This window comes from Mastigoproctus giganteus, chromosome 4, assembly GCF_048544385.1.
Source record: "Mastigoproctus giganteus isolate SK-2022 chromosome 4, ASM4854438v1, whole genome shotgun sequence".
In the NCBI taxonomy this organism is placed as follows: Eukaryota; Metazoa; Arthropoda; class Arachnida; order Uropygi; family Thelyphonidae; genus Mastigoproctus; species Mastigoproctus giganteus.
The window spans coordinates 52,583,109-52,607,377 of record NC_143578.1 but is presented as its reverse complement, the minus strand read 5'-3'; the positions used below and the strand labels follow the sequence as shown (position 1 = coordinate 52,607,377).

Below are 24,269 nucleotides of genomic sequence, written 5' to 3'. Positions count from 1 at the left end.
TTCTGGTGGTGCAGCTATCGGAAAACAGACGCGTACTGTTGCCAGTTGCCCACGTGCCCGTAAGTAGCCCGGAATTAGGAAATTTTAATTGACATTGCGGCGGAAGCCTCACAGCAGACACTGCTTTCTGCGTGCAACTCATTACTCGCGCGTGGAGGGGATGGATAGATAGATGAGAGAGAGAGAGAGAGAGAGAAAGCAAATGGTAACACGATGCTGGCGACCACTGCATCACGAGATACGAAACATTGCAAGTTTGGGAGATTCTAAAAGCTTATGTTGCAGAAGATCCCTCTTTCTTTCCTTCTTTATTACTATCTCTTCATTTTCCATCTATCTACCTGCCGCTTCTCATATTATCATACTTTTTCTTTCTTTCTTTTTAACTGTTTATAATTACTTTTGGCATTTGTGAGGAAGAAGTGCATTCTTGTTCCTGCCCACCCTGATTTCCAACGGTCCTGGTTCGAGTCCCTTTCCTAAGGTAAGGAATTTATTGAGGCGCTTTGAATATAACAATTTTCCAGTCTCTTGGAGGTGTTTGCATTCTTCTTCGCGTTTCTCACAGTTTTTTTCTTCTATTCTTGGGAACGGACAAGCCAACCTAAAGAACGCACCTAGTGGAATGAAAATAGTTCGGACGGTAGAAGTCAATAAGAAACACATATACACATATGTGGTGCTAAAATGAGAAAGAGAGAGAGGAAGGGGATAGACAGAAAGGGAAAAAAGAAAAAGAGAGATAGAGAAAAAGAAGAAAATGAGAGAGAGGAAAAGAAAGAGGAAGAGAAAACGACCGAGCTAAAAAGAAGGAATAAAAGACCGAAAGATAGAGAGTTAGAGAGAGAGAGAGAAGGATAGAAACAGAGAAAGAATGAAAGACCAAACGACAGAGAGAAGAAATGAGATAGCAAAAAGCAGAAAAACAGGGAAAGAGAGAGCGATAGACAGTGAGCAAGAGAGAGAGAGAGAGAGAGAGAGAGAGAGAGAGAGAGGCAGGTATATACAGAAAGAGGGAGAGAGTGGAGACAGAGATAGACAGAAAGAATGAAAGATCGAAAGACAGACAGAGGAGAGAGAGAGTTAGAAAGAATAAAAGAGAGGAATGAAAAACCTGAAAGATAGATAGAGAGAGAGAGAGAGAGAGAGAGAGAGAGAGAGAGAGAGAGAGAACGAATGAGACAGCAAGAAGCAGAAAGACAGAGGGAACAAAGAACAATAGACAGACAGCGAGATAGGCAGAGAGAGGGAATGAGGGGCAGACAGAAGGACAGAGATAGAGAGAAGAAATTAAACTCCAAAAGATAGAGAGAAGAAATTAAAGTCCAAAAGATAGAGAGAGGGAATGAAAGACGGAAACAGAGAGAGAGAGAGGGAGAGATAGAACGAATGAGATGGAGAGAAGTAGAAAGACAGAGAGGGAAAGAGAGCGATAGACAGGCAGCAAGAGAGAGAGAGAGAGAGAGAGAGAGAGAGAGAGAGAGAGAGAATGCGCATGCGCGGATGATTTCTTTACTTTGTGTGTGATTATGGTGACTCAGTCTTTCTTTCTTTCGTTTTGCCAGAGTGACTATTTATAACTGCGACTGTTATTGCCTTCTACTTTCTTTCTCTCTCTCTCTCTTAAAAAAGTGTGCGGCTTTCGATCGATGGTCGTTTTCGTTCCATCATCCTCTCATGCTGTCCCTGTCTTTGCCGAACACGGGAACAAACAGGTGGGCCGGGCGGTTCGGCAGACCGAAACACGTACCAAGAAGAAAACGGCGTGTCGGCGGCCATTGATGGCGCTGCCGTAATTCGAGTTGTCGTCTTCCTCACCTCCGCTCGCATTTTCTCACATTAAGGCGGCAGCGCAGCGAGGGTGACAATCGTACAAACCTACTGTCATTTGCGTGTTTAAATATCAAGCTGTCGGGCCGGCCCATGTGCGTGCAGGCCGGCCGGCAAGTCACAAAGCAGGAAACTAACTCAACTTCCCCCACCCGGTTCATCCCCCACCCACCCCCTTTGTTCTACACCCCGCACTCGAATGGCGAGCTTAAAACGATTGCGCTGCATGCATGTCAGGAAGGTTGATTTGGCCGGCCCACCTGGCCGGCTATTTCTGTCTCCGCACCTCGCTCGCCACCGTACACACGAAATGCCAGTCACGGAAGTATTGTGGGTTGACACGCGCGGTTTGTCCCCCCGTTATGTCTCAATCTAGTGTCGAAGCAGTTGCGCGTGGATATCGACTACGCATTAAGCGAGCGGCCGCAACTTTTCCTGCAATCTCCACCCTCGGAGCCGTGTGGCATTTGTGCCGGCGTGGATGCGCATTGTGGCACTGCGAGAGAGAGCGAACGCACCCTGGCTGCGTTTAATTGATTGCCGGCCATCTCGTTAGGGCAGGCTTTTGGAAAATCATAATGCCGTGCCCGATGTCATGTTTTATCAATGCATGCGCAGGTAGGTGAATGCCGGGGTGACAGGCAACACCTCTTTGTTGTCAAGCGGGCCCACCCCTTGCGGGGGTCGGTGGGTGTAAATGACAACGCGCTTATTGCGGCCACAAACAGTAAATTCGTGGCGTTCATTTCTGGTGAAAAGTTGGCGCAATGTGTGGGCCGGCCAGAGAAACAGACGATTGGTGATGGTGGTCACGTGGTCGGTGTCTTCTGGTCCGGAATAGCAAGTGTGTGTCCGTGGCAATCTGCGAAATGAAGTACACGCCGATTTGTGCACGGTGTGGTCGCCACCAGGGTGCATTGCACTTCGAAGATCGCACAACAGATACGAATCTCCTCATTCTATTTTATTATCTCTCCTTTTTTGTATTTCCAACTCTTTCTCTCCTCGCTGTTTCCCCCTCTCTCACATTCTTTCCTTCTTCCTGTCATTCTTTCTCTTCAGCTTTACCTCTCTATATATCTTTTGTCATCTGTTTCTTTCTCTCTCTCTCTCTCTCTCTCTCTCTCTCTCTTCCCCTCCGCTTTTTCTCTTTCTTCTAATCATCCTTTCTTAGTTTTGTCTCTCAATCTTTCCATCTCTCTCTCTCTCTCTCTCTCTCTCTCTCTCTCTCTCTCTATCTATCCTTCCACCTCTGTTTCTCTTTCTCTCGATTTTCCATCTGTCTCTTTCTTTCTTTATCTATCCTTTCACCTCTGTTTCTCTCTCATCGCTCTCTCTCGATCTTTTCATCTTTGTCTCCCTCTCAATCTTTCCGTCTCTCTCTCGCAACCTTTCCATCTCTGTTTCTCTCTCTCTCAATCTGTTTCGCTTTCTTTCTCTCTCTCTCTCTCTCTCTCTCTCTCGCAATCTTTCCATCTCTGTTTCTCTCTCTCTCAATCTGTTTCGCTTTCTTTCTCTCTCTCTCTCTCTCTCTCTCTCTCTCTCTCTCTCGCAATCTTTCCATCTCTGTTTCTCTCTCTCTCAATCTGTTTCGCTTTCTCTCTCTCTCTCAATCTTTCCATCTATTTCGCTGTCTCTCTCTCTGTTTCTCAATCTTTCCATCTCTCTCTCTCTCTCTCTCTCTCTCAATCTTTCCATCTATTTCGCTGTCTCTCTCTCTGTTTCTCAATCTTTCCATCTCTCTCTCTCTCTCTCTCTCTCTCTCTCTCAATCTTTCCATCTTTGTTTATCTTTCTCTCTTTCTCTCTCTCTATCATTCTTTACCACCTCTTTTTCTCCCTTTATCTTTCCGAATATCTGGCTCTCTCTCTATCTATCTTTCCACTTTCTCCCTATCTTTTGTTCCTCTCTCCATTCTGTTTTATTATCTCTCGTTATTTATTTTTCTGTCTGTCTGTCTCTCTTTTTCAATCCTGCATTTTTTCTCTCTCTCATTCTTTCTTTACACCTTTCTGTTTCTTGTCTCTGCCTTCCTTTCCATTTCCCTTCTTCTCGTTTTATGTCTCTCTCCCCTCCCCCTGCATTCTCTCTATTTCACCTCTTCTCTCTGTCTCTCCATTCGTTCTCTCTGGTTGCCTGACATTTCTCTCTCGCTGTACCTCCAATCACACTACCTAATAAAGGAATCCAATTTCTCTTCCTCTAGTTCTTTTTAAGAAATCCGAAATATTTTCTATATTTTTATGTTCATACATAAAGCATAATTGAAACGATGCTCGAAACAACTTTCAAGAATAAATACAGATGTACATCTCGAACTGATTACTGACTGTCGAAGGTCACACCCACCCACCCACTCAGTACACATATTCACGAATAAGGGAAATAGTTAAAGAAAAAAAAGATGAAAACGAATAATCCCCATCCCAAAGATTTCCTCATCTGCATCCGTGTTTTATTCACTTCACCTCCACCAACTTGAATATAAATAACGCGATATGGAAACGCCGGGAAATAACGACCTCTTTTCTTTCTTCCCGAAAGTCCTCGAAGAAAACACATTCGTTAAGAGAAAGAACATCGGGCAAACACGGCACTCGAAATAAAAGCGGCAATTTCTCGTAGGAAAATTGACCCCCGCACTTGCATCGAAGCAAATGATAAAATTCGGGCGTAAAGTATCGCCATGTTTTTGTCAGAATCGAGCAGAAACTAATGGTTCGCCGACCTTAATAGGAAAACGGGCGAATGTCAATAAAATCTGTTATTTTAGGGACGCAATCCCCAGACCTACGAGATGGGACTCTTTCCTTACGCTCTATTTATCCGCAGCTGTTAACATCACTCCTGCCTCCGATCTCATAATTGTTCAGGCCGCATAGATAATATTTTCCGGCAACCCGCCTTCTCTTTCTTCTCTTTTTTTGGCGAACATTAAATTTCTCCCTCGAAGAACGCTGACGCGCAATAGTTGACTCGCGCGATCCCAATAAATTTAAAAGTTGGATTGTCGTGGAGAAAGAGTTTACAATCTTGCCAGTTATAGGATTAGTTAACTTACCAAGTTTAAATGTCTTTGTCACTTTAACAGCAAGGACGATGGTGAAGAAGATCAATATACAAAAACAAGAGAACCTTTTGGATTTAAAAAAAAAAATCTTTGTATCTACAAACATTCGGAAGCACAAAAGGCCGTGTGTAGATAAATTTAGTGCAATACGTAAGAATGTAGGATTCTTAATCTGGTTGTGTCGTCGTAAATTAGTCGGTTGATCCATTTAACCATTCACACAAAATTTAAACGATCCACTTAACCCATTTCACAAAATTAAAACGATCCATTGAATCCATGTCGCAAATTTCTGTCTCCCTTTCTACCTTGCTATTCCTCGCTAACCCATTTATGAAATGAAGACGGTTTACTTAACTCATGTCATAAAACGTAAAGGGTCCATTTAACCCTGTCACAAAATGCGCGAACGATCCACTTAGCCTATGTCACAAAATACGCTAACGATCCGCTTAACCGCGCCGCCGTAGCCGAGTGATTAGTGCGCGGGTGCATAAGTATACGTACCTTGAGTGACCGGGGTTCAAACCCATGACTGCTGAATACGGTGTTGTTTCTTGTATTCTCTCTTGTGAACTTCTCTGACCGTTTGGTCCTCCCGAAGTATAAACATGAAATTTATTTTATTTAACCCATGTCACAAAATGTGCGAACGATTCGCATAACCCTTGTCGCAAAATGTGCGAACGATTCACTTAACTCATGTCACAAAATATGCGAATGATCCGCTTAACCCATGTCACAAAATGTGCGAATGATCCGCTTAACCCATGTCACAAAATGTGCGAATGATCCCTTTAACCATGTCACAAAATGTGCGAACGATCCGTTTAACCCATGTCACACAAAATTTGCAAATGATCCGCTTAACCCATGCCACAAAATGCACGGTCTTCACTTAACCCATGTCACAAAATGCGTGAATGATCTACTTAAACAATATCACAAAATGCGCGAATGATCCACTTAAACAATGTCACGAAATGGAAGCTGTCTAATTAACCAATGCCCCATAAAGGCAAATAATCCACTTATCTATTTCACTAAATGAAAGCGATCCACTTATCCCATTTCATTAAATGGAAACAATTCATTCAAACTAGTTCACAAAATTCTGCCTCCCTTTCTGTTTTGTTATTTCTCAAAATTCAAACGATCCACTTCACCCAAATCACAAAATGAAAGATATCCTCTTGATCCACGTCACAAAATTTTATATCTCTGGCTATTTCTCGTTTTCTGTCTCACAATTTCCCTCTTTCAGTCGCCCTTTCTATCTCACCATTTCTCCTTAACCCATTTCGCGAAATAAAAACGATCCACTTAACTCATTCACAAAAGGTAAACGATCCATATAATATATACAACGATATGCGCCAACGATCTACTTAATCCATGTCATAAAACTGAACAAACTATCCACTTAACCCACAAAACATAATTAAAATAATGCACTTGATCCATGCTGTAATATGAAAGCTATCCCCTTAACCAATACCAAAGTGAAACTTGTCCTCTTAACCCATCCCATAAAAAGCAAATTGTCCATTTAACCCAACTAATAAACGGAAAATGATCCACTTAATCCATTTGACGAAATGGAAACAATCCACTGAATCCATGTTTCCAAAGGTAAATATTCTATTAAAACAAAGTTGGTAAAGATAAATGATCCACTTGATCCGCAGTGGGTTAAGCGGATGAATATTAAGATTTCATTTAAAATATAATTATTTGATTTTTTTTTGTAAATTAGTTCAATTGTTTTACATAGATCAATGCGGATTGTCTCCTATGGATTTTTATTAGCATTGTCTCCTATGGATTTTTATTAACGCAGGAGAACCAGCGATCCACTTTCACCCTTCTTCACCTACATTTCGTAAGACAAATATATTTTCCAAACGAAAAGACGTATCACATTGGGCTTTCCTGAAGAGAGAGAGAGAAGGGGAAAGTGGAATGCATAGGGTTTTCTATTAGATGAATTGTAAATGTGTCTCCTATTTTGTTCAGTGAGAATGGGAAAGAATATGAAATGGAAAATAATAAATACAAATTTATACATTAAACGACGTCACATTCTTTGTTTCTGCACCAAGAAAAAAAAAATTTTTTCTTGGTGCCAAGATGGTTTTTCTGGGGCCATCAAAACAGACGCATGATAAATACGGATGTATTTTACATAATGGAGAAATTAGTTCCGCGGATGGACTAAGGAGCATTTTGGAATCGAATGAAGAAGTAAAAAGGCAACATACAAACGAGAATGATTTTTCTACTCTATGGATGGACCCCAAAGACGCATTTAGTGGGGTTTCCATCAATCTTTTACTGTCTAAATAAGGATCCTTCGAGGGTTTTAACCACACCAAGTGAATCCATCAAATAACGAATTTTAAATATATGAAAACAATGTGATGTAAATAAAACTTACCATCAATTGAAAACACGAGGACTTATGAAACTCCAGAACAACCAATCTTGGATGTACCTAAAAATAGATAAAAATAGGCTTATTAGCTTTTTTTTTTTTTTTAACATTTTTAAAAATTTATCCTTGTATTAATTCATATATTAAAACTTAATACATCAGATACAAACGAAAATTAAAATTTTTCTTTCGAATTTTGAATTTTACATTTCTTTTGGTTGGCGGACATCGAAATGATCCTTCCTCCCCCTGGTGAGTTTGTAATGGATTCGTCCACTCTGTCGTGAATGAATTCTTTCTCAGTGTAATCCGATTCATTTGAGGAGTCAGAAGAGGGGGAAAATTGGAAGTGGAGTAAGATATCAGGGCGCATGCCCAGTTGATGTCTTTTGGCGTTTGGAAAACCTTTCGCGTTTGACGGTAAACTTGTTGCCGGGCGTTCGATCGTCAACCAGACGATGGTTTGGGTTAAGAAATCTTTCATTTAAAAATTATTTTCATCTTTGTGTGTTTTATTATTATAAAAAATCATAGACATACAATTCTGGTTATCTTTTATTATCAGGAAAACCCGGCAACAAACCAACCGATCTTTTGTTTGCACCTTTCTGTACTTTATTGTTATAAAAAACTATAGACATACAATTCTGGTTGTCTATTATTTAGTTGTGTTTATACTATCCACCATACTTTCATTCTTACTTTTCTTGGAGAACCCGGCAACAAATCAATCGATCTTTTATTTGACGCCTTACACGAAATTCTGTTTAAAAATTATTTTCACCTTTCTGTGTTTTATTGTTATAAAAAAAAAAAAAAAAAAAAACGATAGACATACAATTCTGGTTATGTTTTACTTTCAGGAGAACCGGCAACAAACCAACCGATTTTTTGTTTGACGCCTTACAGCGCCACCCAGGATTATAATTCCTTATTAAGCATTAGAGATTAGTGCCTTTTGAACAAAAATTTATCCACCACAAAATAATTAATTCCAGTAAATAATTACAGCCTTTTAATATTTATCACAAAAAAAGTATGTTTGGACTTTTTTTGTTTTATCAAGTGATCTTTTAGAGAAAATATCTAAGCTGCTTAATTTCAGGAGAAGAATTTGTTGCCGGTTTGTTTACCTTCGTTAAAATTTTCTAAAAATATGACAGAAACCCCTCATTGCCTTATTATAATTTTCAAGCATCCTCTATCACAACATGTTTTAAATAGTTGCCGGTTGCCTAGAGACGATTACAACTATTTTGGTAAACACGTTAATTCATTTTACGCCATCTTTTAGTTATACCTAAATATTATTAAAGAAAGAAGAGAAAGCTAAGGGAAGCCAAGAGGGGATACAAAATGAGGGGGATAAAATACTTAAAGCATTCGACACCTGCGCCGGCTTGATTTTTTAAAACTTGTTTATACTATCCGGCGTACTTTCATTCTTCTTTCTTTGAGTTGATTAATTTAGATTTTCTTTCGCTATTTAATCACAAAAGCAGTTTTCTTTCGTTCTATTTAAGTACACGAACATGTGCAAACTACACTTTTCATTTAGCAGGTCCGGAGTTACTTGAAATCGGGCCACGGTAACGATGTCCTATTTACATATCAGCGTATTTTCTTTCTGCCGGCCATAAAACCTGTATCATTTGAAGGGATTGGACGAGTAGCGTGGAACCTTATAGCGTTCTACCTCCCCCCTTCCTCCACTCGTCCCCCCTACCTTGCAGAGAGATCCCGATGTGACATTTAAATTGCTAATGATTCAAGAAAGCATTAACATTACCTTCTTGTCTGGGGAGACGCAAAGAAAGAGCATTAAGTAAGTAATTTCTTGATACAAGAAATGCGGGTGGTCCGTTCAAATGATGGAAGAGATCTTTTGGCTAATCAAATAAAACCGGGATAGAAAACCCCCCTTTTTTTTTTTTTATTTCGGAATGCGCCGTTTTGTAGCGTGCCGTTCGCAATCGGAGTCGATTACGGTGCCGAGGCAAATTAAAACAGCTAGAACGCTTTAATTCTACGTGTTTTTCGGCTTCTGTACACCACACCCCACAATGCTATCTTTGTTCCCGCTACTCGACTGTACTTAATTAATGGCCCGGCTCTCCTTCTGCGTGATAAGACTTACCAACTAAACACTTGAATACTACAGGGCCGGAACATGCTTAAACAGTGACTCTCACATGGTTGTGTGATAACCAAGAGAGCGGGAGGTCTTCTTAATTGTTTTCTTCAAATCGGAGTCTTTTTCCAAGAAAGTGGGGAGTGAAAGGCTTACGAAGCAATTTTATTTCCACCTTTTCCTCCAAGTAATTAAAAAAAAAAGAAAGAAAGAAAGAAAAAGAAGAGTAGGTTGCTTTTCCTGCGTAGGTGCATGCAGCGTCGTTGTTAAGGGTATTGATAACCTCCGTAGGTCATTGCTCGGAGATATCCTCGCCAGGTAGTTTTTTTTGTTTTCGCTTTTGCAGCCAAACGTTCACCTTTGACATTTCCGATTTTTTTTTAACCGAGTGTGACACATTGGGGAGGTTGTATGAATACCCTACATTAATAAGGTTTTATTTGGGGGAGGGGGGCAGAAATGATGAATTATTACAAATAAAGAGCAAAAAGAAACGGTTTTTATGCGCTGACGTGGAGATTTCGTTTCTGCGCATCCGCTATTATTGCTCACGTATTCCTCCAATCAGATCACGGCAATGGGCATAATATTGGTTCGATTTTAATGAAATTTGGATGGTCCAATAACTGTTTCTATAAGAGCGAAATAATTTTTTTTATTAAAATCTATTCGCTGGGAGTCCAGTTATTACATGAGGACGGACGAACGGACGAAGAAATAATAATTGCCGGATTTTTATCAGTCCGATTTTAATGAATGAAATGGCTGTACAAGCCATTCTAAAAAAAAAAAAAAAAAATCCGTATACTCTACTAAATATCGGGTTATTACATGCGGACGGACAAACAGCTGGACGGACAGAGTGAAACCACTTTATGTATACGCGAATGAAATTTAATGTAGATTACGCAGAATGATGAAGAAGTGGAAAAACTGTGCTCATGCGCAGAAGCAAAAACAAATCGATATCGAGAAACCTGAATGGAAATTAAAGGCACCGAAGGCAGGCAGGCACACACGCGGGGATAATTGAGACTTCGGTTTCATAAATGGCGTACTTAGAAACCTCGGGTAGGGCAAGTAACAGGTCATGTTTCATCTCGGGAAAATGTGATCCTTCCATTAGGCACGGGCCGGGTTTATTTGCCACTGCGGTATCTCGGAGTGAGCGCAGCAAAATTTCTTTCTTCTTTCTTTCTTGCTCCGGTTCGCTGAGAAAACGTGGTCCTTTTCAGCTTAGAATTTGCAGGTAATGCCGACCCTCTTAGTTTCTGCCACTTCTTTTCTCTCTCTCTCGATCGCCTCTCGTGCATCGTAAGTCGAGCTGTGCGGGGCTGTTTTCTATCTGCGAGCGACATCTGAAGATAGAGGAGGCATCCTGTTCATTCATTCATTCCTTCCAGAATGGCGAGTCCCAGGCACGAATAAAAAGATCAAAGTCACTTTTCACCTGCCTCCATTGATATCCGGTTGCCCGGGGCAACTGCTGCGTATCGGCTGAGGCATCCACGTGTGTCCATTTAAAAATAAATAGAAAATAAAGCGTGATAAGAATTGCAGTTGCCCCTGTGAAATACGTGATTTCAAACACCCTCGCGAGCTATCGGGCCATCTTCTCGAGTGACGCTTCGGCTGCATATCGGGTGGCTACTTCGCTCTCCCCACTGTTTTTCTTTCTTTCTTTTCGCTCACTTTCTTCCTGCACCAATCTGCGCTTCTCTTTTTCCCGTGGCTAAATTTTATCATTTTTTCCCTCCGATTTTCTTTATTTCTATTTTTGTGTATTTCCATTTTCGTTCGAATTATCTTTTTCGCTTTTCTTTACATCTTTCTTGAGTCCATTTCTTCCTCTCTCTTTCCCTCTCACTACCTCGTTTTTATTTCTTTTTCTCTGTTACTATAACGCCCTCACATTGTCTCTTCCCTCACCTCCGCTCTTTGTTTTCTCCTATCTTTTTCAGTCTCTCTCTCTCTCTCTATCCATTTATATCTACATTTTTCTTTTTCTTTCTGACTGTTCTCTCTATTTCCTCTCTCTAAATCGTTGTTCCCCCTTCTGTATCTATTTCTCTCTATACTCGTTTCTCCTTATCTCTTTCTCTCTCTGGTTTTTCTCTCTTTCCCTAACTTCCACTTTCTATCTTTTTCTCTGTCTCTCCTCTTTCTTTCTGTCGCTCTCATTTCTTTCTCACTATATCAATCTTTCACTTTTCATCACCGCTCACCCCCCCCCCCTTTTCCATCTAGCTTTTCTCTCTCTCTCTATATATATATATATATACTCTCTCTATCTCTTTCCATCTTTCTCCATGTCTTACTGGCTTTATCTCTCTTTCTCTGTTTGTCCCCTTTCAATCTCTTTCCGTCTCTCTCATTTCTCTGTCACTGTATTTATCTTTCTATCATTTCCCTCTCTTGTTTTCCATTGCTGTCTCTTTCTCCTCTGTTTTTAACTCTCTTTTTCTCTCTATCTAACTTTTACTTTCCATTGTTCCATCTGTCTCTCTGTAACTGCCTATTTTCTTCTTCTCTATTTGTTACTCACCGTCTCAATTTGTTTCTCTCTCTCTCTCTCGTTCACTTTCTATCTTCGTCTTCCTGATTTCATTCATTCTCTCTCTCTCTCTCATTTCTTTGTCACTGTATCTATCTCTTGCTTGCCAACGCGCGCACTCTCTCTCTCTCTCTCTCTCTCTCTCTTTCTGCCTGTTTCTTTTTCTCTATTTGTTACTCTGTCTCTCTGGTTTCTTTTTCTCTTCCTGATTTATTTCTCTCCCTATTTATCTTTCACGTTCCATCGTCCTCTCACTATCTATTTCTCTCTGTGTCTCTTCCTCTTATTGTCTGTTTCTCTTTCTCTAGTTGTTGCTCTCTGCCTCTCTAATTTCTTTCTCTCCCTATCTGCCTTTCACTTCCATTGTTCTCTCTTTTTCTCTTTCTGTCTCTCTCTCTCTCTCTCTCTCTCTTACTGTATCTCTTTCTCTTATTGTTTCTCTTTCGACTCCTTACTATCTGTCTCTTCCTGATTTCTTTCTTTCTCAGTGTCTGCTTATCTTTCTTTGTCGATCTCTTCCTGATTTCTTTCTCTCTTTGTCCTTATCTTTTTCTGTCTCTTTATAATTTCTCTCTCTCTCTTTCTCATTTCTTTCTTTCTCTGTCTGTGCTTATCCTTCTTTGTCAATCTCTTCCTGATTTGATTTATTTCTTTCTCTGTGTCTGTGCTTGTCTTTCTTTGTCGATCTCTTCCTGATTTCTTTCTCTCTCTGTCTTTCTCTGTCTCTTTATAATTTCTCTCTATTTCTCATTTCTTTCTTTCTCTGTGTCTGTGCTTATCTTTCTTTGTCGATCTCTTCCTGATTTCTTTCTCTCTTTGTCCTTATCTTTCTCTCCCTACATTTCTTTGTCTGTCTCTTTATAATTTCTCTCTCTCTCATTTCTTTGTTACTATATCTATCTTTCACTTTTTATCATTCTCTCTCTCTCTCTCTCTCTCTCTCTCTCTCTCTCTCTCTCTCTTACTGTGTTTCTCTCTCTCTCTCTCTCTCTCTCTCTCTCCCTGTCTGTCTGTCTGTCTCTTCATAATTTCTCTCTCTCTCTCTCTCTCTCTCTCTCTCTCCATCCATCTATCTCTCTCTCTCTCTCCTTCCATCTCTCCTCTTCACACTCACCCTCTATTCATGCATTCCCTCCTTTATCTTCCTCTTCATATTCTCTTCACCCTTCGTCTCTTTCTCCCTCATACTTTCTTTTTTTTTTCCTCCTCGCTCTTTTATTCATCTCCTCAAATAATTATAAAACAACAACAAAAAAAAAAAAAAAACCCAGCAACAGTTCATAAACCGCAATTGATTCGTCCCCCTCCATTTAAACCGGGTCGAATGTGGGCAGAATAAAGAGCCGGTTACAACTGTGTTCAGCCTGCCATCGGCGCCATATGAATAAAAAGTGAAATTTATGTTCTTTTATTCTCGGGTTGCGCACTGTCTGCGCGGAAAAGAATTTCTCTCTTCGTTCCATTCATCATTTATATTAATGACCCGTTTGATGCACGTGAAAAGACAAAACTCTATCGCTGCCGTACACAGCGTTTGCTTATAAAATATATATTAACCCTTAACCTGGCATGTAAACCCTATTCTTTATCCTGTTCTCAAACAGGCTCGAACCTCTACAGATACCGAATACACGATACAAAGCAACGACAGTCATTAATTAGATGAACTCTTATTTATTAAAGCCGAATCCGTTTACGAAACTACGGTGACGTCAATCGCTTTTTTCCCCGTATCAACTATTAAAACATCGACGCACTGAAATAATTACCGGACGCTTTTATTTTGGCCAAACGACACCTCATGAATATGAAATGATCTCGTATGCTACAGCTGACGTGTCAGAAGAACGATATCCAGAAATGTGTACACTAATACCGAAAAAGTTAAGTAACAGACGTGATCAATAGATCTTGATGAGCTAAAATATATTTTTTTAAATCATTGTACACTGTATGTGTGCTGAAATGTCAACCGGAGGAAATGCGAACAATATTCAAGAAGGCTGGCCTAAGGTCACTTTGTCACAGGATAACGGATATACGACATGTAATCAAACGGTTTTCAGATTGTATTAAGAAAAAAAAAAACACTACATTACTAACTGGGTCTGTTGGGTTGGTTGATCTTAATATGCGCCAGGGCAAACAAGGCCGTGAAGCATTTAGTTTATTACGTCTGCAAATTGCTCGCATTCTAATCGTTTGCTTATTTTGGAATAATATCTACAAGCTATGAGGTGGCAGGATTGTGAAATGTCGAATCGGAGAAAATGCGGACAATTCAAGGCCGGCCTAAGGTCACTTTGCCACAGGATAACGGATATACGAGACGTAATCTGTGTACGGATTGTATTAAAAAAAAAAAAAAAAAAAAAACATTACCAACCGGGTTTGTTGGTTGGTCGATCTTAATTTGCGCCAAGGTAAGCAAGGCCGTGAAGCGTTAGTATATTTTACGTGTGTAAATTGCACGCATTCTAAAGGTTAGATTTGATTTTTTTTTTTTTTTTTCTGGGAGCGAAATGCAACTGCCCCCAAGAATGCAAAATGTAGATTGGAGCATACTAAGCAGCGTGTTCTATAGAATAAATACAGGATAAAAAAATGTTGTCACCAACTAGATCGGTTAATTGATTAATCTAAATTTGCGCCAAGGAAACCAAGGTGGTGAGGCGTTGGTATATTGCGTCTTAAACTGTGCAAAATAAAACAACAACAAAAAAGACGTTCGTAAGAGACTCTTCCGTCTAGATGGCATTAGACAGTGGAATTAACCACTGTGCTAGCCTTGAGGGCTCAATCACCAGATATTGTTCGAGTGGGGGCTAGTCCTTTTCAGTAAATAATCTCCACAATGTGGAATATGAATCAGAAAGCTTCCGGGTTGTTTAAAAAAAAAAAAAGTGTTGTCACCAACTGAATCGGTTTATTGGTTAATCTAAATTTTCGCCAAGGCAGCCAAGGCAGTGAGGCGTTATTATATTGCGTCTTAAACTGTGAAAAGATACGTCCATAAGAGGCTGTTCCGTCTAGATGGCATTAGACAGTGGAATAACCACTATGCTAGCCATGGGGGCTCACTCACCAGATAATCTTCGAGTGGGGCTATTTTAGTAGTTTCTAACAAACCAATCGCCACCTGTCGTCAGGGTAAGAATACTTGAGCTAAGCCTCATTAGCAATGCTAAATGGACTGAGAAGTCCCTCCCTACAAACCATACCATCTACAACTGTGGGAGTTATTTCATGGACAATTTAAGGGCCGGCGTTGTTTAGCTGCGTTAAGAGAAAATTTTTAAAAGATTCTATGGCGGACGGACCCGAAGTAAAGTCTTTTTTAAAAGAAACGCGTGACGGAATCGATCTCAGTTATTCATGGCGCTCGCGATGTTGTTCAGACATGGCAACTGGGCAATATCTGTCCTCGTGACTAACCGTAGCGCAGTGTCGTGGAGATAAGCGAATATATTAGGGTCTGTAAGAAATGCGAAGATACGCTTATGATAAATGGGCTTAGAGCATCCATCAATATTTACAGACTTCGCAATGTCGGGCTCCGCATCCGGCCTTTCTTTCTGTCTATTTATTATTTTTAGAATTCTATCTATTATTTGCGCTGCTTTACCTATGTGTCTGCCGACAAGTTATTTATTTCTTTTTACATTTCAATCTGTCTGCGTAGACAAGTCTATTTAAGTGTCTTTCTCTCCATACCAGACATCTCTTAAATGTTTCTAATTCCACATTCTCTCTCTTTGTCAGTTCTAGAAACGTCTCTGTTACTTCGCTGTTCATCCCCCCTCCCCCACGAAAGACATCTTTAAGTGGTCCAAACGAGTGAAAATCCGAAGGTGCAAGGTCAGGACAGAGTAATGAATGCGAATGTAAGGGATTTAGACTTCTAAATGCATTTTGTGTTATTGTGGCGTCTGTAAGGCGAGTACTGAAGCTGAAGTGTTTTAAGTTAACTCCAGTATATTAATTCTGCGGATGAGATAGCAATACCATTGAAACAGCTAGAAGGGAAGTAACAGACACAATGCTCTCCAGACTAGTCATCCTGTGTACACAGTCGAGTACGCAGGAATATTGGGTCTCAATGCTCATCATAACTTCAAAAGACACAACCCATGTTGGGAAGGGTGGTGTTTTTTAATTGAATCGATCATCCGAATCTCGATTATCCGAAACTCGATTATCCATTTTTTTTGTGTGCGTCTATCTTTCTCGATGAAACGTTATTTTCTCTTTCTTCTCGAGCTAAGCCATTTCTTGGGAAATCTTTGAATCATCTCAAAATATGTACAGCTACATGACTCGGTCTCGCCCATTTTGTAAATCCCAAAAGACAGTTGTACTATCATAAAACAGACGAGCGAATTATTATCGATGCTCACTTCTGTTTTTAGTTAATGATTCTTTCCCTAATGTGTTTTCCATTTTTTTTTTGGGGCCTTTGCGCATGCGCAAATCGTTTTGTCAACTATTTTTTTGCCTAAATGTACAAGACTGCACTTAGAGAAGACAGTTAAGTTAAGAAATGTGTTTTTAAAAATGTCGAAGACGTTCTTTAAGGAGAGGGCAGTTTAAAGAGTGAACATCCGGGTGTTGTCGAGAAATTTGGATTAATCTAAGGTTTCTAAGTGTCCATTAATCGAACGTAGAATGTTAATCAATTACTTTTTCTTTGTTTATCACTAAGATAAACTTCGGTTGAAGTCTGTTATTTTATTATTTTTTCACCACCAAACGCTTTCATTAAATCTATACCCAAACAAATCAACCAAAAGACAAAAAAAAATCTTTATATCGCTTGGTACTATTCGAAAATCCCATCTGCAGACACGGTTCCGTAATACGCGAAGCATTCGGGCACTTGGACCCGAGGCTAGGGTGGAATTAGGAGATTAATCGTTTGGCTGACATAAGGAACGATTACAATCGTATCCATTACTGAAAATACCGCATTAAGCAACACTTTGGAAATTCCAGTTGAGGTAATTAAAGGGATGCCATTAGGCACGCGATCAACAGCTGAACCGAACCGAACCATACCGAACTGCAATTGTTTTTTATTCTTCGCAGCGTTCCAAATAAAACAGTTTTATTTGTGTAACAGTTTGAATGCATGCTGTCCCTTCGCGTGGGGTCAAAAGAGAGAGAGAGAGAGAAATGGAAAAATCTGACAAAAATGAGAAAGAAAGACAAAGGAAGGAGGAGGAGAGAGATAGAAAGACAAGGGGAGGAGAGACAGAATAAGAATAAATAAGAAACAGAATAAAAGGGAATGAGACAAGGAAAGAGAGAATACAGAGGAGGCAGAGAGAGAGAGAGAGAGAGAGAGAGAGAGAGAGAGAGAGAAGCGAGTGATAGAATGATAAAGAAATAAGAAAGACAGACAGACAGATATAGAAGGAGTGATAGTGAGAAATAAGAGAGCCTGAATCAAAGGAAGAGAGAGAGCATGACAAGGAAAAAAGAGAAACAGATACAGAAAATTAAAAAAAAATAGGTAAAACAGACAACGAGAAAGAAAGCAGACGAAGAGGGATAGATAGATAAAGACAACGAGGGATAGAATGAAAAGGGAATGACAGAGAGAGAGAGAGAGAGAGAGAAATAAAAAAAATTGACAAAAATGAGAAAGAACGCATGAAGAAAGAGAGAGAAAGACAAGAGAGAGAGAGAGAGAGAGAGAGAGAGAGAGAGACATAGGGAGGGGGAAAGAGAAGAACCGGAAATGAGAAATAAATTAGATGGGATCAGATAGAGAGCGATAGGGAGAGAAATGAAAGGTAGAATGATAAGGAAAAAGGAAAGACAGACAGAGGTAGGAGAGGAGATAGAGAGAAATAAGAGACATCATAAAGGGAATGAGACAGGGAAAGAGAGAATAAAGAAGAGAGAGAGAGTGCTCTCTCTCTCTCTCTCTTCTTTATTCTTAGAGAGAGAGAGAGAGAGAGAGAGAGAGAGAGAAAAGCGAGTGATAGAATGATAAAGAAATAAGAAAGACAGACAGAGATAGAAGGAGAAATAGCGAGAAATAAGAGAGCCAGAATAAAAGGAAGAGTGATAAGCAGAGCAAATAGAGAGAGAGAGAGAGAGAGAGAGAGAGAGAGAGAGAATGACAAGGAAAAAAGAGAAACAGATAGAGAAAAATAAAAAAATAGGAAAAACAGAGAATGACAAGGAAAAAGAGAAACAGATAGAGAAAAATAAAAAAATAGGAAAAACAGACAATGAGAAAGAAAGCAGATAAAGAGGGATAGATAGATACGGAGAGCGAGAGATCGAATGAAAAGGAAATGAGAGAGAGAGATGGAATGAGAAAGAGAGATTAAAGAAACCGAAAATGAGAAAAATTAGATGATTAGATAAGACAGAGATAGAAAGATCGAGAGATAGAATGACAAGGAAAAGAGAGAGACAGAGATAGAAAGAGAAGGAAAAGGAGACAGACAGAAATAAGAGGAGAGAGAAACGAAAGAGAGAGAAGGAGAGTTAGAGGGTCAAAGTGATAGAAAGATGAATAGAGAAAAAGAGAGAGAGAGTCAAAGAGAAATAAGGGGAAAGAGATAGAAAGATAATGAGAGAGAGACAGAGAGAAGGAAAGGGTCAGAGAGAAAAAGGGGAATTAAAGAAATATAAAGAAAGAGACATAAAATATAGAAGAGAAAGGAGAGGGAAGTAGGAGAGAGAGAGATTTGAACAAAGGTGGTGTATGAGCCTTTCAATGTCGATCAGAAGGCCTTAAGGGATAATGAAATTACACGCTCATCTGATGACACTGGTAAAAGCAAACACTTACTCGCCCAAGTAGTCTGATATGAAGCCTCAAAAGCCAGAGCCCTCTGATATTCGGAAGAGTGCATCACACCATTAAGATTGATTATGCGGGCCTTATTGGAGTCAGGGTTGTTTCCTTTGTATTGGAAAAGTGCCAGTGTGACGCTAATTCATAAAAGCTGTTCTGAGAGTGCAGTGGGTAACTATAGGACGGGCAGTCTGACTTCAGTGGTAGGGAAAATGATCACGAGCACAATACAGGGGCTTCCAGATAAAAAGTATTCTTTACCATATTTAGTGGTCAAGGCTACATGACCGCTAAATATGGCGATGTTATTGTATTCTCAAAAGTCTAGAACTTCCTTACACCATATGAAAAAATACTAATATTAAATCATGCGTACGCTATATTTAACTGCAGTCCAATACCGAGGCAACTCGTGAAAGAGGTGAGCTCACTGTAAAATTTTAAAGCGTCATTTTAAAGAAAGAATAATTCTAAGATTAATCTAAGAGCGCATTGGATATCATTAAGCCGAAATAACGCGTTGCACCTACCACAAATTAATCGTCTGTATACGCAACCCCACAAAAAAGGCAGATGTAGTTCGAGGCAAAGTGACTGCTAAATACGGAGATGTTCTTGCATTTTATTTATCTTCTGAAATCGTCTGACCTCCCCGTTGCACGGCAAATAATTAGAGATCGCCCTTGTAACAAAACAGCTTATCCCGAGGCGCAAAAAAAAAAGGTTATTCTATGAAATCTGGAGGCATGACAGATTCCCTTTCTTCTGTGCTTCTTTTGAAACTGCGGGGGGAGGGGGGGTCATTTCCTTAGCGTAACGGTAACAGTGACATGACATTGATGAATCTCCCGTGTGTCAGGTGTTCTTTCAAGTATCGGAAACACTAGCGAGGAAGCAAAGAAATAACCTCCCCCCTCCCCCTCCCCCGCCCCCAACTTCACACGCGAGCACCGACCGGGCGAAGTGCGAAGATGTGATAAATATTTAAATTTAGTTTCAGATTAAGAGAAAAGGTTCTCGTTTTCTCCTGGATTACGAAAACCCGTGTTGAGAGTGCATGTGACGTCACAAGTGCAGCCACCATTTTGATCACGAGAGTATTTATTTTTATTACGATTTTTTTTGCGCAGCCACTGTTTTCTTTGAGATTTTCGCACTGCTGACGATCATAAGCCGTTTAAAATGAGGTATGGCAGTAGAAGCTTTAACACAACCCCCTTTCTAAAACCCTACTGCCCAGAATTTAGCCGTCTTGGTATCTACGGGGCGGGGGGGGGAGGATATGTGTCGGAGAAAAGAACCGTTTTATAGCGCGATACCGAAGAAATAGTAGAGAAGTTACAGAGCGCTGTTATTTCCAGCTCTGGGCTAGATTTATCTGCAAAGAGGATGCTTTGCTATCTTTCGAGCCACTGCCCGAAGAGGAAACCGGCTACAGCTATCTAATACGATCGCCAAACATGCGCGTAAGAGGTGGGAGGAGGAGGGAACGAAGGGGGAACACCGAGGGATAGTGATATTGTCGGCTTCAGAAGATAAAAATGCACTCAACAGATCTCTTTCTCGTCGAGTATATGCACGATTGCGACATAAGGTCTCTTGCATCGGTCGTTTTTCGATATTACCACCCCCCGCCCACCCCCCAATCTCCCCTGGCCTTTTCGTCAACAGAACGGTGTGAGCAGCGAGCAGAGGTGTGTTTGAGATGTTTTACTGCTCTGCCACCTTTCTGGAAGCTTTTATATTCTTCGATGGTGAATGAGTATTGTGAAGTACTTTTATAGATTGCACTACTTATCTGGACAGTTTGTTCTGGGTGGGAGTGAAGGGGGTGGTTTATTATCGTGTCAAAAAAAGATGGTGGGTGGGTGGGTGCGAGCATTACTGATGATACGAAAGCCAGCTAAAAGAAACTTCGCTGATTCGTCCTGTCTTTATATTTCAACTTTATTTTCAATTGTACGCTTTGCAGAAGATGAACTGGGCCCGTATTTGCTTTTAAATGTTTATAGTCAGGGTACGGAGCGCAGATAAAGTACTGTAGGGGCCGGGTCGTGCAAGTAATGGTCAATATCGTGAAATGATGAAAGAGGCTTGGTAGAATCGACGTGCGTTTCAAGTAACTGTCAAAATACTGCGTCACCCTCATGGCGGAGGATGAGTTTTGGGAATTAGAGGGGTGGGGGACAGAAAACTGTGACGTCACATGCAAAATACTTTATAAATATTCTTGATTCCAAGAGTTCGCGTTTATATCTTAAATTTTTCATTTTAATTTTTTTTTCAAAATTATTTTCCTGTTTCTTTTTTCTGATTTATTGTTCCTTTTTCCCTTTAAGTTTATTTTCTGCATTTTTCAAATTTATTTTCTCCATTGAATTCAATTCCGTTCAATACATTCAATTAATTTCTTCATTTTTCCTATTTTCAATTAATTTTTTTCCTTTTTTTCAATTAATTTCTTCCTTTTTTCTATTTTAAAATTAATTTCTTCCTTTTTTTCCTATTTTCAGTTAATTTTTCTTATTTTCAATTTATTTATTTTTCTTTTTTTTTTCAATTCGTTTCTTCCTATTTTCACAATTTACTTTTCTTACTTTCAATTTATTGTTTTCCTATTTTCAAGTTATTTTTTCTTTTTTTTCAATTAATTTCTTCCTTTTTTTCTATTTTCAATGAATTCCTTCCTTTTTTTCCTATTTTCAGTTAATTTTTCTTATTTTCAATTTATTTATTTTTCTTATTTTTTTTTCAATTCGTTTCTTCCTATTTTCAATTTACTTTTCTTACTTTCAATTTATTGTTTTCCTATTTTCAGTTAATTTCTTCCTTTTTTTCCTTTTTTTTTCAATTAATTTCTTCCTTTTTTTCTATTTTCAATGAATTTCTTCCTTTTTTTCTATTTTCAATGAATTTCTTCCTTTTTCCTCATTTCAATTTATTTTTTCCTCTTTTCAATTTTTCTTTCTTTTTCCTTTTTTCAAATTTATTTTTCCTTCCTTTTTTCACTTTTTTTCCAAATTTTTATAATTTTTTCCATTTTTAATTTTTTTTTCCTCTTCCAAATTTTTGTTTTCATTTGTCTCATTTTACATTTATTTCATTATTTCCTTAAAATTTTTATTCTTTCTCACTTTTCTCAATTTTAAAAGTTACTGAAACAGTTTCTATAGATATAAATGATTTCCTAACGCATTAAAAAAATTTAAAAACTCTATCGATCTCAGAGAAGAGTATATGAGTAAACGAATGAAACTGAGCGAAGGAAAAACTCTAGGAGTGGACGGTATATGCATTGTTATTCAAAAAAAAAAAAGGTTGCATGTGAATGTATCAGTCCATTGGGGATGCTAATGAGATCATCATTAGCCTCAGGAACGATCCCTCTGGAGTGCAGATGCTAATGCCCCCCCCTCCCAGTCCACAGGGAGGTGCGCAAATCATGATGGGCAGCTATAGTTCAAATTGAGTGGTAGAAAAGGCCACGAGTCTTGATTAAGGGCAATTTCGATAGAAAGAAAGGGGAAATAGTTCGTGACATGTTCAGTCACGTGACACGAGAAGCTTATAACAAGCTAGTGTCTCTGTGGAATCGTTAAAGATGCGCCATGCGGAAAATCAGGCATCAGCCAACTTAGGAATGTTAGTGAACACGTGTGGTGCTCGTGCAGCCGGAGCATCGCTATGAAGACTAGAGGAGTTCACCTATGTATCGACGCAAACAGTGTCTATGGTCTTCAATCAGCGGATACTGTAGAACAAAGCCAGCAATGAGAACAACTTCGTAATGAGAATACGTTTTCTAATATTTTGGTAGGGTAGCGTACGTAGAAAGTAAATCCTCGTGGAGAAGAGTGTTTTCTTTTTTTTATTTAGAAGTAATGATTCTGTTATTTGTTTAAGTGATTTTTCCGACCCTTTTCCCCCTAGGGGTGGGAGGTGGGGAGGAGGTTCTCTGTATGCTAAAGACATTATTTGCTTTTAAATGCGACGCCTGAGATTTTGTTACAACGTGTGGTGACAGGAAGGAACAAAAAAATCCCGAAAATTGGCGGCGTAATATATGGATGTCCCCCCAAGAGCTCTTTGCAACAATTGGATTGCAGTATTTAAAACAATGCAGCCTTCTAAGCGTAAAGGAAAAAAGAAATGGGACATTTATTTTGGAAATGCTTAGCGTCTGCTTTTCCCATTCGTCCTCCCCCGTTCTCTTCTTGTACCCCCTAGCCCCCGAACCTACTCAAGGTTATAAATGGAAGGGCAGAAGAGGGTTGGTAAGAAATGAATGCATTGCCATTTGGTATAAATCAAGCAATCAATTTTGTCCCTTTACTTAAGGTTGGGAGTTGCGGGGGGGGATGGGGGGAAGTAGGAGAGTGGGTAGCTGCAGCTGCGGATGCAGTTTTTAATTTCCACCGCCGATTGGTGGACGATGGAATTATTTCTCAAGCGGCTATAACAGATGCAATCCCCTCTTGGCGACTGATCTATATGCTAAGGACACACACACACACACAAATGCAATCTGCACAGACGAATAGAGAGGGGAAGAGAGAGAAAAAGAAAGAGAGAGAGCGATAAAAGATAAACTATTTTTTCGCATTTTACATTGTAATCCATAATGGAAATTAAAAGATATTTTAATTATGCAGTTCGGTTTAATCTCATGTTAATAGCTTTGGTAAACAAAGCTGTAAACATATGAAGAAGTTGCAAATATTTCTGACAGCTGAATCCCATTTGTCGTATCAGATAACGAAATGTCCAGTTTTTTTGTTTTTTATTCAGCAATTATAAAAATTAAATAATGATGTTTTCGTGGACGTTTATTCCTCATAACAAAAAGAACAGGTTAATGTTTACACTTTATTTAATGTTTTTACCCAAACCCAAACGTAAGTTAGTATTTAATAAGATTTATTTTTGGTCGATTTCTAGTTACAAAGATCCGTACAACAAAAGATTTTTGCTTCCAGAAGATTTGTAGTTCCAAAAGATTTCTGTTTCCAAACGATTTTGGCTTCCAAAAGATTTCTGGTTCCAAAAGATTTATGCTTACAAAATATTTCTTGTTCCAAAAGATTTTTGCTTACAAAATATTTCTCTTTCCATTTCTCTTTATACTTCATACCAGGAGTGGACTCAAAGAATAAATTTATAGGGGGTTATTCCGGCAGTAATTTTAGCGAGATAACATCTATAATTTTATTGTTAATTACACCACGTAATTAATCTTTTTCCCCTTCCACCTCAGAATCCTAAAGATTGCTCGAACGCTACCCACTGAAAGCATTAAGGGTTAACCTGATCGGTGTACCCGAATCGGGAACCATTCTGAATGCAGCGTAATGGAATGAAAGCTCCTCTTTCAGAACCATTTAATATTTACCACCCACCCGATGAAGGGGGGGGCAGAAAATGAATCTAAAATGTCGT

At 39.3% G+C, this 24,269-nt stretch overlaps 1 protein-coding gene across 1 annotated transcript in view; it reads right to left on the bottom strand.

Moving 5' to 3' along the window:
* LOC150086740 (plexin-B-like) overlaps nt 1-24,269 on the bottom strand; it is a 415,555-nt gene that overhangs the window by 320,632 nt on the left and 70,654 nt on the right. Inside the window, exon 2 of the mRNA XM_090372733.1 lies at nt 7,338-7,394. The gene's annotated coding sequence lies outside the window, so the exon portion shown is untranslated. The remainder of the gene's footprint in view (nt 1-7,337; nt 7,395-24,269) is intronic.